The following is a 14,054-nucleotide window of genomic DNA, read 5'->3' as shown; positions in this document are numbered from 1 at the left end:
CCTCCTGGCCTCCTCCCACACTCCTCCTCCCCCTTTCTGTAAATAGGTTTTATTTTTTGTTAAATGTAGGTTTTTGTTTTTAGTAAATTTGAATATAACAAAATATGAAATTGAAAAAAATAAGTAAATGTAGGTCTTTTGAATAGAATAGGAAATTTTTAGAAAATTTGAATAAGTAAATTTGAATAGAATACGAAGTTATAAGTAAATTTGAATAGAATAATTAAATGTAGCTTATGGAGTTTCACTAAGTCCTAAGATGATGATAATAATGTTTTTGTTTATATTTTGTTTTTGCGGATATCAAGAAGCCCCTGCATCATCCCCGCCGTCATCCCCGTCACCGACCCCCTCTGACCTCGATCGAGGTGAGACCAGCCACCCCATGTTGTTAATTTAATTTAGGTGTTTTAGGTGTTTAATCTTAGAATAATGTAGTATGAGACCCTGCTTATTGAATGCTCAAATTGGAAAACTACTCCATCAAGTTTGAATGCTCATATGATGTAGATATAAACATGTATATCTTGTGTTGCTCAAATAGGATATGTGCTTGCCCAAGTGGCCGGTCATGTTTGCAGGTTACACCTCCGAGTGGCCTATGTTTTGCCCTAGTGTTGATTAATTTCCGTTACGGCAAATTTCAGGCGCTCGATATGTCCTTTTTTAGCAAAGGCCATGCCGGATTTTTCTGTGAATTCTGGCATGACTTGTGCTAGAATATGTAGGAAATATCGAGTGGCCTGGACTTTCTAGAAAAATAATTAAATGATATTTTGGGTTGACTTTAAGTCTGTCGAGGCTCCACCATATATAAGAGGACGAAGAATCCCGACTGTTGTCGTGGGGGTCGTTTCTCCTTCTTCTCCTTGTGCTAGACCTTTGTTATGCACTAGGGGAAGGAGGAGTAACGACCATCACTGACGGTCGTAAATGTCAGAGAGAAATCAGTGAGGGAGAGTCTCCACCATATATGAGAGGACGAAGAATCCCGACTGTTGTTGTGGGGGTAGCTTCTCCTTCGTTCCCGTGTGCTAAACAATTTGGTGTAATGCACTCGGGAACGAAAGGAGGAGCTACCATCACCGACGGTCGAATATATACATCACGTGAGCTGAGAGTTTTCAAGAATAGACTCGACAGACCGATAGTCAACCCGTGATGAATAATAATGATCTAATTTAGAGCAACTCCAACAGCCATGGCAAAAGGCGCGCCCGCGTGGTAAAGTTTGGTTTTAGCGCGCGCTGGCTGGTTCCGCGCGCTCCAGCGGTGGCAGGAACTTACCGCGCGCGGGAAGCGTTTGCGCGCGCGGGGGAGAAAGCGGCACGCGGCACGGTAGATTTGGTGCGCCGCTTGCACGCGCCTATAAAACCCTGCGCTCGCCACGCGCACAGAACACAGCCACGCGCCCTTCCCTCGCAACCTCGCCGCTTCGCCACCTCGCCACTTTGCCCCTTTCCGCGCCACCACCGCGCCACCATGCCGCCGCGCCGCTGGGGTTCTTCGGGCTACCGCGGCGTCCGCGAGCGCCCCAACGGCTGGTACTCTGCCGAGATGCGGGCCGGCGACGTCCGGCTCGGCCTCGGGTCGTTCCGGAGCGCGCATGAGGCGGCCCGCGCGTACGACGCGGCGGCATGGCGTTTGGAGAGGCCCCGATCACAGATGAACTTCCGGGACGCCTTCACGCACGAGCAGGCGCATCGCATCGCCCCTCTGCCATGTCTCATCACCGACATGGACCGTGCCGACCACGCTCGGCGGCAGCGCCGCCTCCTCATCATCGAGGAGGACGAGCGAGCCATGGCGGAGTGGCACCGTCGCCACCCGGAGGACGTCTCCTACGAGCGTGCCTACTGGGCGGAGAGGACGGCAAGGCGTCGATGCGGAGCGGGCGGACCGGCGTCGGCGGAAGGCATTGGCGAATGCGCAGTGCGATATCGTTGAAGCAGGTGGTAGGTCGATCTTCACGGCAGACGATGAACGTTGGGACGACATATGGCTCGATACCTTGGACGACACTGACGAGGATGATGATGGTGATGATGGTAGCGACTTGGAGTAGTTTCTATCTATGTATGCCGTAGTAGTTTCTATCTATCTATGCTTTCGAACTATCTATCTAGTTGCACCGATGTAAAATACCTTTGTATCATTTTTTATCTATGCAAAATATAATTTAAAAAATGTTGTAAAATGAGCATGCGCGCTGCATTTTTTAGCGCGCCTGCTGGAGCTGCGCGCGCGCTGCTTTTTAGCGCGACTGCTGGAGCCAGCGCTGCGCGCCGCGCCAAACCAGGCAATGGGCGCGCGGCAAAGCAGTTTTTAGCGCGCGGCGCGTTCGGCGCCTGTTGGAGAGATGCTCTTAGTTTTTATAGTACATATATTTAATTATACAAGTTTAATATTTGAATTATGAACATAGGAAATGTCGTCGGATGAAGAAGGTCCCGGCGAGTGCTCCTGGTGCAGCGACAACCGGGGTTTCTGCGATAGTCCTCACTTCGTAGAAGGTCGGCGCTTTAGCATTAAGCTCGAGGAGGCCTTCGATTGTGATACGTTAAGCTACGACGCAAAGTATTTTTTTTGTAATTAAGCTCGACTTCTACAACTTCAACGTGTAATTTTCATCTTTTACAATTCGACTAGCTTATCCCATGCCATGCAAGACGCTATGTCTTGGAGAGGATGGGGTTTGAAGATCATGAGAGGAATGAAACAAAGAAAATTAACCTAAGGACCCATCATGGTATGGATTTGAGGTAAGTCTATACAATTCTGAGAGCGTATCCATTTTGGTTGCCCAGGTTGGGAAGCACTTTGCAAGATGTATGATTTTCAAGAGGGTATGTTTGTTACCATGGATCTTGGTGATCCTGATATTGAGGTAGACAATTTGGACATTTGGGTCCTTGTTGATACGCTTCCAATTTTACCGCTATGTGAGTTTCTCAAACATAGTTATTAAGTAATTTATATTGTTTATTTTGAAATAGTTGACATCTTATTTCCATTGATAGCTTATTTTCATTCTTCAAAGAATGCGCGGAAGATGGTAGACATAACCTACTACACCGATGACTCTAAGTTAACTTATCAAGAGAAAAATCATCTGATCGCATATTGTACTGACGTTGAGAATTACAATGCCCATTATCAAACTCCTCCACATTATGGTCAATACGTGCCACTAGTGCATGTGTTGAACAACGATAACTTCCATGGAGATACCCTGATAATATTTTTTTACTATTACGACATCCGTGCAGCTTTTGCATACTTCTAAAACCAAACTACATTGCTAGCTACAGAGTTATTACTATGTTTTTCAATAAAAAATCCCGATGGATTGTGTGCCTCATTTGATGTATCAGAATGGTCGCCTTGATGTTTTGAACATACAGCCAGGTCATCCTACGAGTCTCACATGTCCATATCGGATTTCTAAAACCAGTGAACACATGGTAATCAAAGAATGAAAAAAAAATGTATGGACAATCGTAAGGAGGTTCTTGGAAGCAAGATTGTGCGAAAGACAAGAATTGGAGACATGATAATCTCCCTTCTCCATAATGAAGAGTCAGGGGCTATCTTGTTTTATGCTATTTTACCTAGGAGAAGGTAGTAGGTCCTAGCTAATACTCATGATCATGTGCTAAGAACAGCTAAGTAGGATTGGTTAGATGACTATGATGATGATGTGGTATCAAATAGTAGTTGTATGATCGATGATGATGAGTATGACTTGTTATTATGATACCAATGATGAGTTATTTATTATTATGATCGATGATGCATGATGCTAAGTTGTTATATGAACATGATGAGTTATTATCGATGAAGATCAAGTTTGGATTAGTAGTACTTTTGATGTGCACCATATTTTGCCTCCACTTGAATCTACTCCACGTTCATTTCACCCACTATTATATATAATAACTAATCATGGTCATAAATCATATGGCGAAAGTACTATATATAAAACCACGATGAAAATAAGCTGTATTTTTAAAAATACAGGAAAAGTTAGCAGCAGCGCTTTTCAGAAGGAGCGCTACTGCTACTTAGTACTATCAGTAGCGCTTACTACAGGAAAGCCTTGCTGCTAACTAGGTATAGCAGTTGTGCATCCATCAAGCGCTACTGCTACTAGTTAGCTGTAGCGCCTTAGTGGTAGCCCTTGCACAAGCACTACTACTAGCTTAAAAACAAGCGCTACTATTAAGGTTTTCCCTAGTAGTGAAGTGAACACAAGCTGAATTTTAAGATTCATAAATTACACACTAGACTTGGTTGATGAACAAAAAATCATCCTGAATTACATATCGGTGCACTTGCAAGAACTGTCCCAACGACAGCAAAAGACATGCTATTGCAATTGATCATGCCATCATCAGATCTTACATCATAGATGACCGAGCGATGTCAAGTTAGAGCATGAATCAGCCAAAGAGCATTTATGAAAATAAAAATCAGAACACAATATCCATGCTACCTTAAGTGAGTATTTTCCTTTTTCTCACAAGCTTGTCAACATGGAGATATCTATCTAGCTCAATAGTGCCATGAAAAAAGAAATAAACATGGTCTATCCTATTTGATCATAAAGTGTTCTGGAATCTGTAGTATCAGCTACCATTCAACATATATTACTCATGTGAAAGTGAGAGTCATTTGCGACGACACCAACACCATGATTTGATAGTCACCGGAACTGAAACGACAAGTTCTGAACAATAAAAGGAGACCCCATATACAATAAGTGCACATGTGTTGACACACACAAATTTATATCAAATTATATGAATCGCATGTAGGGATGGCAATGGGTACCCATTACGCACGTACCCCTGTGGGTAAAAACCGTATTAGGGTAAGTATGAGATAAAATGTTACATAACCCATACGCGCGTACCCATGTACCCTTATAAAATTTAACAAATATGGACAAATTACCTCTACACTTTTTCATGAGTTTGTCAACTTAAATTTTATGATTCTGTGCTACTGTTGAAGTTTTGATGTATCATTGTTTACAAGAAAGTGTTGGTTTTTATATATAGAATGTGTTGTTGTTTATAAGTATGTATTGATGTTATTATGTGTTGTTGTTAATAAAATATCATTGTATGTTGTTGTTTATAGTTATGTGATGCTCAAATTAATGTTATTTAAACATGGGTATTTTTACCCACGGGTACCAATTTACCCTGCCGGGTGACGGGTATGGAAAAAATTATACCTGCTAGGGGTATTAGTGATGCGTAAGCTCAAATGGGATGGGTAAGGATATGACCATAGTAGTTATCCTGGGACTCACTTAAAAACAAGCGCTACTGGTAGGGTTTTCCCTAATAGTGAAGTGAACACAAGCTGAATTTTAAGATTCATAAATTACACAGCAGACTTGGTTGATGAACAAAAAATCATCCTGAATTACTCATCGGTGCACTTGCAAAACTGTCCCAACGACAGCAAAAAAATGCTATTGCAATTGCTCATGCCATCATCAGATCTTACATCACAGATGACCGAGCGACGTCAAGTTAGAGCATGAATCAGCCAAAGAGCATTTATGAAAATAAAAATCAGAACACAATATCCATGCTAGCTTAATGAGTATTTCCCTTTTTCTCATAAGCTTGTCAACATGGAGGTATCTATCTAGCTCAATAGTGCCATGAAAAAAGAAATAAACATGGTCTATCTTATTTGATCATAAAGTGTTCTGGAATCTATAGTATAAGCTACCATTCAACATATATTACTCATGTGAAAGTGAGAGTCATTTGCAATGGCACCAACACCGTGATTTGATAGTCACCGGAACTGAAACGACAAGTTCTAAACAATAAAAGGAGACCCCATATACAATAAGTGTGCATGTGTTGACACACACAAATTTATATCAAATTATATGAATCGCATGTAGGGATGGCAATGGGTATCCATTACGCACGTACCCCTGTGGGTAAAAGCCATATTAGGGTAAGTATGAGATAAAATGTTACATAACCCATACGCGCGTACCCATGTACCCTTATAAAATTTAACAAATATGGACAAATTACCTCTACACTTTTTCATGAGTTTGTCAACTTAAATTTTATGATTCTGTGCTACTGTTGAAGTTTTGATGTATCATTGTTTACAGAAAGTGTTGGTTTATATATATAGAATGTGTTGTTATTTATAAGTATGTATTGATGTTATTATGTGTTTTTTTGTGAATGTGATGTTATTATGTGTTTTTGTTAATAAAATATCCTTGTATGTTGTCGTTTATAGTTATGTGATGCTCAAATTAATGTTATTTAAACATGGGTATTTTTACCCACGGGTACCCATTTACCCTGCCGGGTGACGTATGGAAAAAAATTATACCCGCTAGGCGTATTGGTGATGTGTAAGCTCAAATGGGATGGGTAAGGATATGACCATACTAGTTATCCTGGGACTCACTTGCAATTTATGTGATACAGGAAAAAAGAAAATTGAAAATGTGGTTCCTAGGATTCGAGCCCAGGTCTCCACGGCCACAACGTGGAATTATCACCACTAAACTACAGCCACTTTATTGATAATTTTTTACATAAAACGTTTGTAATACAGTACAATGTATGCCACACAGGTAACTTACTCGGTCTTCAGGCTACAAAGGGGGATCTATCAGGGAAAATCTTCTGGATTGGGGGTAGCGGCCCAGGTTGGCCCCCACTAGTCTCCACCACTTCCTAGTGGATCAAAACCCTGCTTGCCTTCATCCAACCCCACAAGGAAGCAACCGACTAGGGGGTTGATTCATCCCCACTTAAAGTCTGTTCAGTTGCTCCACAAGCAACACTTCTCAACATGTCAAGAATTATCAATAATTTATTACAACTGGCCGGCTCAAAACAACATCGGTTAAAAATAGCATCAGATCACATAGCAACTCATCATGATAATATGTATTGTTTCATCAAGCGAACACAAATTGAATTTTAAGATTTATTAATCACACACCATACTTGGTTGATGAAAAAAAGGTCATGCCTGAACTACACGTCGGCGCACTTGTGAGAATTGTCCTGATGACATCAGAAGACATGCTATTGCAATTGCTCGTGGCAAGATCAGATCTTACATTGCAGATGATCGAGCGATGTCAAGTTAGAGCACGAATCAACTGAAAGCAAGTACGGAAGAAGACAAATGAACAAAATATATAAGCTAGCTTAAGTGAGTGTTTCCCTTTTTCTCACAAGCTTGTTAACATGGAGATATCTATGTGTCTCAATAGTGCCATGAACAAAGAAAAACATGGTCTTTATTATTTGATCATAAGTGGGCTGGAAATGGGAGGGCCGTTTGGATGTGGGTGCATATGATCCCTAATGAACAGTAAATTCAAAATGAATAGTAAACAAAAGTTAAAAATTCTGAATTTTTATAGATATTCTTGTTAGTGTAACAAGTGTGGTCGCCAACTTTCATGCAAAACGGGATGCCGGTGCTTCGTCAGTGAAAAAAGACAAAATAAATGTAACATTTGAAGGTAACATTTTTCATTCAAATTGTTGTTTTCCTTTTTTGCACAGATCAAAATACTTAAGCTTTCCATCTTAAAATTTACAGGTAGCGTTTTGGTGTGACAATGAAATCAACTGTTTTTTTCAAAAAAAAATGACATTTGCAAAAAATATTTTTGGTGGGCAAGAGCGTATGCTTTCATCAGCGGAATTGGATTTCTAGTTGGAAATTGTAGTACCAACTATCACTCAACTTGTACTGCTGATGTAGAAGGGAGAGTCATTTACATGGCGCCAACATCATTATTTGATTCCCCACAAAAAAACATCATTATTTGATTATCACAGGAAGTGAAACGAATAGCACACGGAGACCCCATAAACAAAAAATGCAAATGTGCCCATACACACACAAATTCATATCCTATTATATGAATCTCATTAAATGATAAAACAATGATTCATGCCAAAGATTTGCAACAATCAAGAACAATTAACTTCAGACTCACTTGCAATTTAAAAAATAAATTGTGGCTGCTGGGATTCAAGCCCAGGTCTCCACGGCCACAACGTGGAATTCTCACCACTAATCTACAGCCACTTTATTGATACAAATTTACACAAAACGTTTGTAATACGGTACAATGTCCCCCACACAAGTTTCCTACTCGGTCGCCGGGCTATGAAAGGTGGGTTTATCCAAAAAAATCTTCTGGGCTGGGGGCGGCGGACCAGGTTGGCCCTCACTAAGCTCTGACACTGCCTGGTGGGTATAATCCATGCAGGGTTTAAACCCCTTGTCTCCATCCTACCCCACATGGAAGCATTCGACTAGGATCCCTCCCCACTTAAAGTTTGTTCGACTGCTCCTCCCACTAGCAACACTTTCCAACATGGCAACAATTATCAATAATTTATTAAAACTAACCGGCTCAACACAACAAAAGTTCAAAATACCATCAGATCACATAGCAACTCATCGCGATGACATGTATTTCTTCATCAAGCGAACACACGCTGAATTTTAAGATTCATCAGTCACACACCAGACCTGGCTGATGAACAAAAAGTTCATGCTTGAATTACTCATCAGCGCACTTGCGAGAATTGTCCCGATGACAGCAGAAGACATGCTATTGCAATTGTTAATGGCATAATCAGATCATATTTCGTAGATGACCGCGTGATCTCAAGTTAGAGCATGAATCAACTGAAGAGCATGGATGAAAAAAATCAGAACAAAATATGCAATCTAGCTTAAGTGAGTATTTCCCCTTTTTCATAAGCTTGTCAACATGGAGATGTCTATCTGGCTCAATAGTGCAATGAACAAAGAAAAAACACGGTATTTCTTATTTGATCATAAAGGGTACCGGATTCTATAGTATCAGCTACCATTCAACCAACATTACTAATGCGAAAGGGAGAGTCATTTGCAACGGTGCCAACACCATAATTTGATCACAGGAAGTGAAATGACAAGCCCAGAATAACACAAGGAGACACCATAAACAAGAAATGCAAATGTGCCGACAAACACAGACACACAAAGTCATATCAGATTATATGAATCTCATTTAGATGATAAAAAGCAATGATTTGTGCCAAAGGTTTGTAACAATCAAGTTCATCAACTTTGAAAGGGAAACCACAACAATCATCTGTAGATTAACTTACAATCTTTGTGATACAGGAAAAAGAAAAAGAAAAATATGATGTGACTGCTGGGATTCGAGCCCAGGTCTCCACGGCCACAACGTGGAATTCTCACCACTAAACGACAGCCACTTTACTGATAAAATTTACACAGAACGTTTGTAATACAGTACAATGTGTCCCACATAAGTGAATTACTCGGTCTTTAGGCTACAAAGGGGGGTCTATCAGGGAAAATCTTCTGGATTGGGGGTAGTGGCCAAGGTTGGCCCTCACTAATCTCCTCCACTTCTTAGTGGATCAAAACCCTGCTTGCCTTCATCCTACCCCACAAGGAAGCAATCGACTAGGGGGGTTGATTCATCCCCACTTAAAGTCCGTTCAGTTGCTCCACTAGCAGCACCTCTCAACATGTCAAAAATTATCAATAATTTATTAAACTGACCGGCTCAACACAACATCGGTTAAAAATAGCATCAGATCACATAGCAACTCATCATGATAATATGTATTGTTTCATCAAGCGAACACAAGCTGAATTTTTAGATTTATCAATCACACACCATACTTGGTTGATGAAAAAAAGGTCATGCCTGAACTACTCGTCGCAACACTTGCGAGAATTGTCCTGATGACATCAGAAGACATGCTATTGCAATTGCTTGTGGCAGCATCATATCTTACATTGCAGATGGTCGAGCGATGTCAAGTTAGAGCACGAATCAACTGAAGAGCATGTATGGAAGGAGAAAAATGAACAAAATATATAAGTTAGCTTAAGTGAGTATTTCCCTTTTTCTCACAACCTTGTTAACATGGGGATATCTATGTGTCTCAATAGTTCTATGAACAAAGAAAAACATGGTCTTTATTATTTGATCATAATGTGGGCTAGAAATGGGAGGGTCATTTGGCTGTGGGTGCATATGATCCCTAATGAACATTAAAATCAAAATAAATAGTAAATAAAAGTTAAAAATCTGTTTTTTTTTATAGATATTCCTGTTATTGTAACAAGTGTGGTTGCCAATTTTCATGCAAAACGGGATGACGGTGCTTCGTCAGTGAAAAAAGACAAAATAAATGTAACATTTGAAGGTAACATTTTTCATTCGACTTGTTGTTTTCCTTTTTTGCACAGATCAAAATACTTAAGCTTTCCTCCTTAACATTTATAGGTAGCGTTTTGGTGTGACAATGAACACAACTGTTTTTTCAGAAAAATAATGACATTTGGAAAAAATATTTTTGGTGGGCAAGAGCATATGCTTCCAAGAGCCGAATTGGATTTCCAATTGGAAACTATAGTACCAACTACCATTCAACTTGTACTACTGATGTACAAGGAAGAGTCATTTACAATGGCGCCAACATCATTATTTGATTCCCCGCAAAAAACATCATTATTTGATTATCACAGGAAGTGAAACGAACAACACAAGGAGACCCCATAAACAAGAAATGCAGATGTGCCCATACACACACAAATTCATATCCTATTATATGAATCTCATTAAATGATAAAAGCAATGATTCATGCCAAAGATTTGCAACAATCAAGAACAATTAACTTCAGACTCACCTGCAATTTAAAAAATAAATTGTGGCTGCTGGGATTCGAGCCCAGGTCTCCACGGCCACAACGTGGAATTCTCACCACTAAACTATAGCCACTTTATTGATACAAATTTACACAAAACGTTTGTAATACGGTACCATGTCCCCCACACATGTTTCCTACTCGGTCGCCGGGCTATGAAAGGTGGGTTTATCCGGAAAAAATCTTCTGGGCTGGGGGCCGCGGACCGGGTTGGCCCTCACTAAGCTCTGACACTACCTGGTGGGTATAATCCCTGCAGGGTTTGGGTAAACCCCTTGTCTCCATCCTACCCCACGTGGAAGCATTCGACTAGGATCCCTCCCCACTTAAAGTTTGTTCGGTTGCTCCTCCCACTAGCAACACTTCCCAACATGGCAACAATTATCAATAATTTATTAAAACTAACCGGCTCAACACAGCAATAGTTCAAAATACCATCAGATCACATAGCAACTCATCACGATGACATGTATTTCTTCATCAAGCGAACACACGCTGAATTTTAAGATTCATCAGTCACACACCAGACTTGGCTGACGAACAAAAAGTTCATGCTTGAATTACTCATCGGCGCACTTGCGAGAATTGTCCCGACTACAACAAAAGACATGCTATTGAAATTGTTCATGGCATAATCAGATCATACGTCGTAGATGACCGTGTGATCTCAAGTTAGAGCATGAATCAACTGAAGAGCATGGATGAAAAAAAATCAGAACACAATATGCAATCTAGCTTAAGTGAGTATTTCCCCTTTTTTCATAAGCTTGTCAACATGGAGATGTCTATCTGGCTCAATAGTGCAATGAACAAAGAAAAAACATGGTCTTTCTTATTTGATCATAAAGGGTACCGGATTCTGTAGTATCAGCTACCATTCAACCAATATTACTGATGCGAAAGGGAGAGCCATTTGTAACGGTGCCAACACCATAATTTGATCACAGGAAGTGAAATGACAAGCCCAGAATAACACAAGGAGACACCATAAACAAGAAATGCAAATGTGCGGACACACACAAAAAGTCATATCAGATTATATGAAGCTCATTTGGATGATAAAAAGCAATGATTTGTGCCAAAGGTTTGTAACAATCAAATTCATCAACTTTGAATGGGAAACTGTTGGGGAACGTGGTAATTTCAAAAAAAATCCTACGATCATGCAAGATCTATTTAGGTAACGCATAGCCACGAGAGGGGAGAGTGTTGTCTACATACCCTCGTAGACCGAAAGCGGAAGCGTTTCAATAACGCGGTTGATGTAGTCAAACGTCTTCGCGATCCAAGTACCGAACGTACGGCACCTCTGCGTTCAGCACACGTTCAGCTCGATGACGTCCCTCGTACTCTTGATCCAGTTGAGGTAGAGGGAGAGTTCCGTCAGCATGACGACGTGGGGACGATGATGATGATGTTATCGGCGCAGGGCTTCGCCTAAGCACTACGATGATATGACCGAGGTATGTAACTGTGGAGGGGGGCACCGCACACGGCTAAAAGATCAATTTGTGTGTCTGTGGGGTGCCCCTGGCCACGTATGTAAAGGAGGGGAGGGAAGAGGTGGCCGACCCAAGGGGGGCGTGCCAGGTTGGGGAATCCTACTAGGACTCCCAGTCCAAGTAGGATTCCCCTCCTCTTTCCTATTCCTATTAGGAGAAGGAGGGAAGGAGGAAGAGGGGAGAAGGAAGGAGGGGGGCGCCGCCCCCTCCTAGTCCAATTCGGACCAGCCCATGGGAGGGGGCGCAGCCACACCTTGAGGCCCTTCTCTCCTTTCCAGTATGGCCCATTAAGGCCCACTACTTCCCCCGGCGAATTCCCGTAACTCCCCGGTACTCCGAAAAATACCCAAATCACTCGGAACCTTTCCGATGTCCGAATATAGCCTTCCAATATATCGATCTTTACATCTCGGCCATTTCAAGACTCCTCGTGATGTCCGTGATCTCATCCGGACTCCGAACAAACTTCGGTCATCAAAACATATAACTCATAATACAAATCATCATCGAACATTAAGCGTGCGAACCCTACGGGTTCGAGAACTATGTAGACATGACCGAGACACATCTCCGGTCAATAACCAATAGAGGAACCTGGATTCTCATATTGGCTCCTACATATTCTACAAAGATCTTTATTGATCAAACTGCATAACAACATACGTTGTTCCCTTTGTTGTCGGTATGTTACTTGCCCGAGATTCGATCATCGGTATCATCATACCTAGTTCAATCTCATTGCCGCAAGTCTCTTTACTCGTTTTGTAATGCTTCGTCCCGCAACTAACTCATTAGTCACATTGCTTGCAAGGCTTATAGTGATGAGCATTACCGAGAAGGCCCAGAGATAACTCTCCGAAACACGGAGTGACAAATCGTAATCTCGATCTATGCCAACCCAACAAACACCTTCAGAGACACCTGTAGAGCATCTTTATAATCACTTAGTTACGTTGTGACGTTTGATAGCACAAAAGGTGTTCCTCCGGCATTCTGGAGTTGCATAATCTCATAGTCTGAGGAACATGTATAAGTCATGAAGAAAGCAGTAGCAATGAAACTGTAATGATCATGATGCTAAGCTAACGGATGGGTCTTGTCCATCACATCATTCTCCTAATGATGTGATCCCGTTCATCAAATAACAACACATGTCTATGGTTAGGAAACATAACCATCTTTGATTAACGAGCTAGTCAAGTAGAGGCATACTAGGGACACTATGTTTTGTCTATGTATTCACACATGTACTAAGTTTCCAGTTAATACAATTCTAGCATGAATAATAAACATTTATCATGAAATAAGGAAATAAATAGTAACTTTATTATTGCCTCTAGGGCATATATACTTCAGTCTCCCACTTGCACTAGAGTCAATAATCTAGTTCACATCGCCATGTGATTTAACAGCAATATTTCACATCTGTATGTGATTAACACCCATAGTTCACATCCCCATGTGACCAACACCCAAAAGGTTTACTAGAGTCAATAATCTAGTTCACATCGCTATGTGATTAACACCCAAAGAGTACTAAGGTGTGATCATGTTTTGCTTGTGAGAGAAGTTTAGTCAACGGGTCTGTCACAATCAGAGCCGTATGTATTTTGCAAATATTCTATGTCTACAATGCTCTGCATGGAGCTACTCTAGCTAATTGCTCCCACTTTCAATATGTATCCAGACTGGGACTTAGAGTCATCTGGATCGGTGTAAGAGCTTGCATCGACGTAACTCGTTACGATGAACTCTTTATCACCCCCATCACCGAGAAACATTTCC

At 41.2% G+C, this 14,054-nt stretch overlaps 1 non-coding gene across 1 annotated transcript; it reads right to left on the bottom strand.

Moving 5' to 3' along the window:
* Positions 1 to 10,769: 10,769 nt before the first annotated feature.
* On the bottom strand, positions 10,770 to 10,841 carry TRNAH-GUG. Its single transcript has one exon. It is a non-coding gene; the product is annotated as a tRNA-His (tRNA).
* Between the last annotated feature and the right edge of the window lie 3,213 nt (positions 10,842 to 14,054).

This window comes from Triticum dicoccoides, chromosome 6B, assembly GCF_002162155.2.
Source record: "Triticum dicoccoides isolate Atlit2015 ecotype Zavitan chromosome 6B, WEW_v2.0, whole genome shotgun sequence".
NCBI lineage: Eukaryota > Viridiplantae > Streptophyta > Magnoliopsida > Poales > Poaceae > Triticum > Triticum dicoccoides.
The sequence above is the reverse complement of the archived record's forward strand: the minus strand, read 5'-3'. Positions and strand labels throughout refer to the sequence as shown.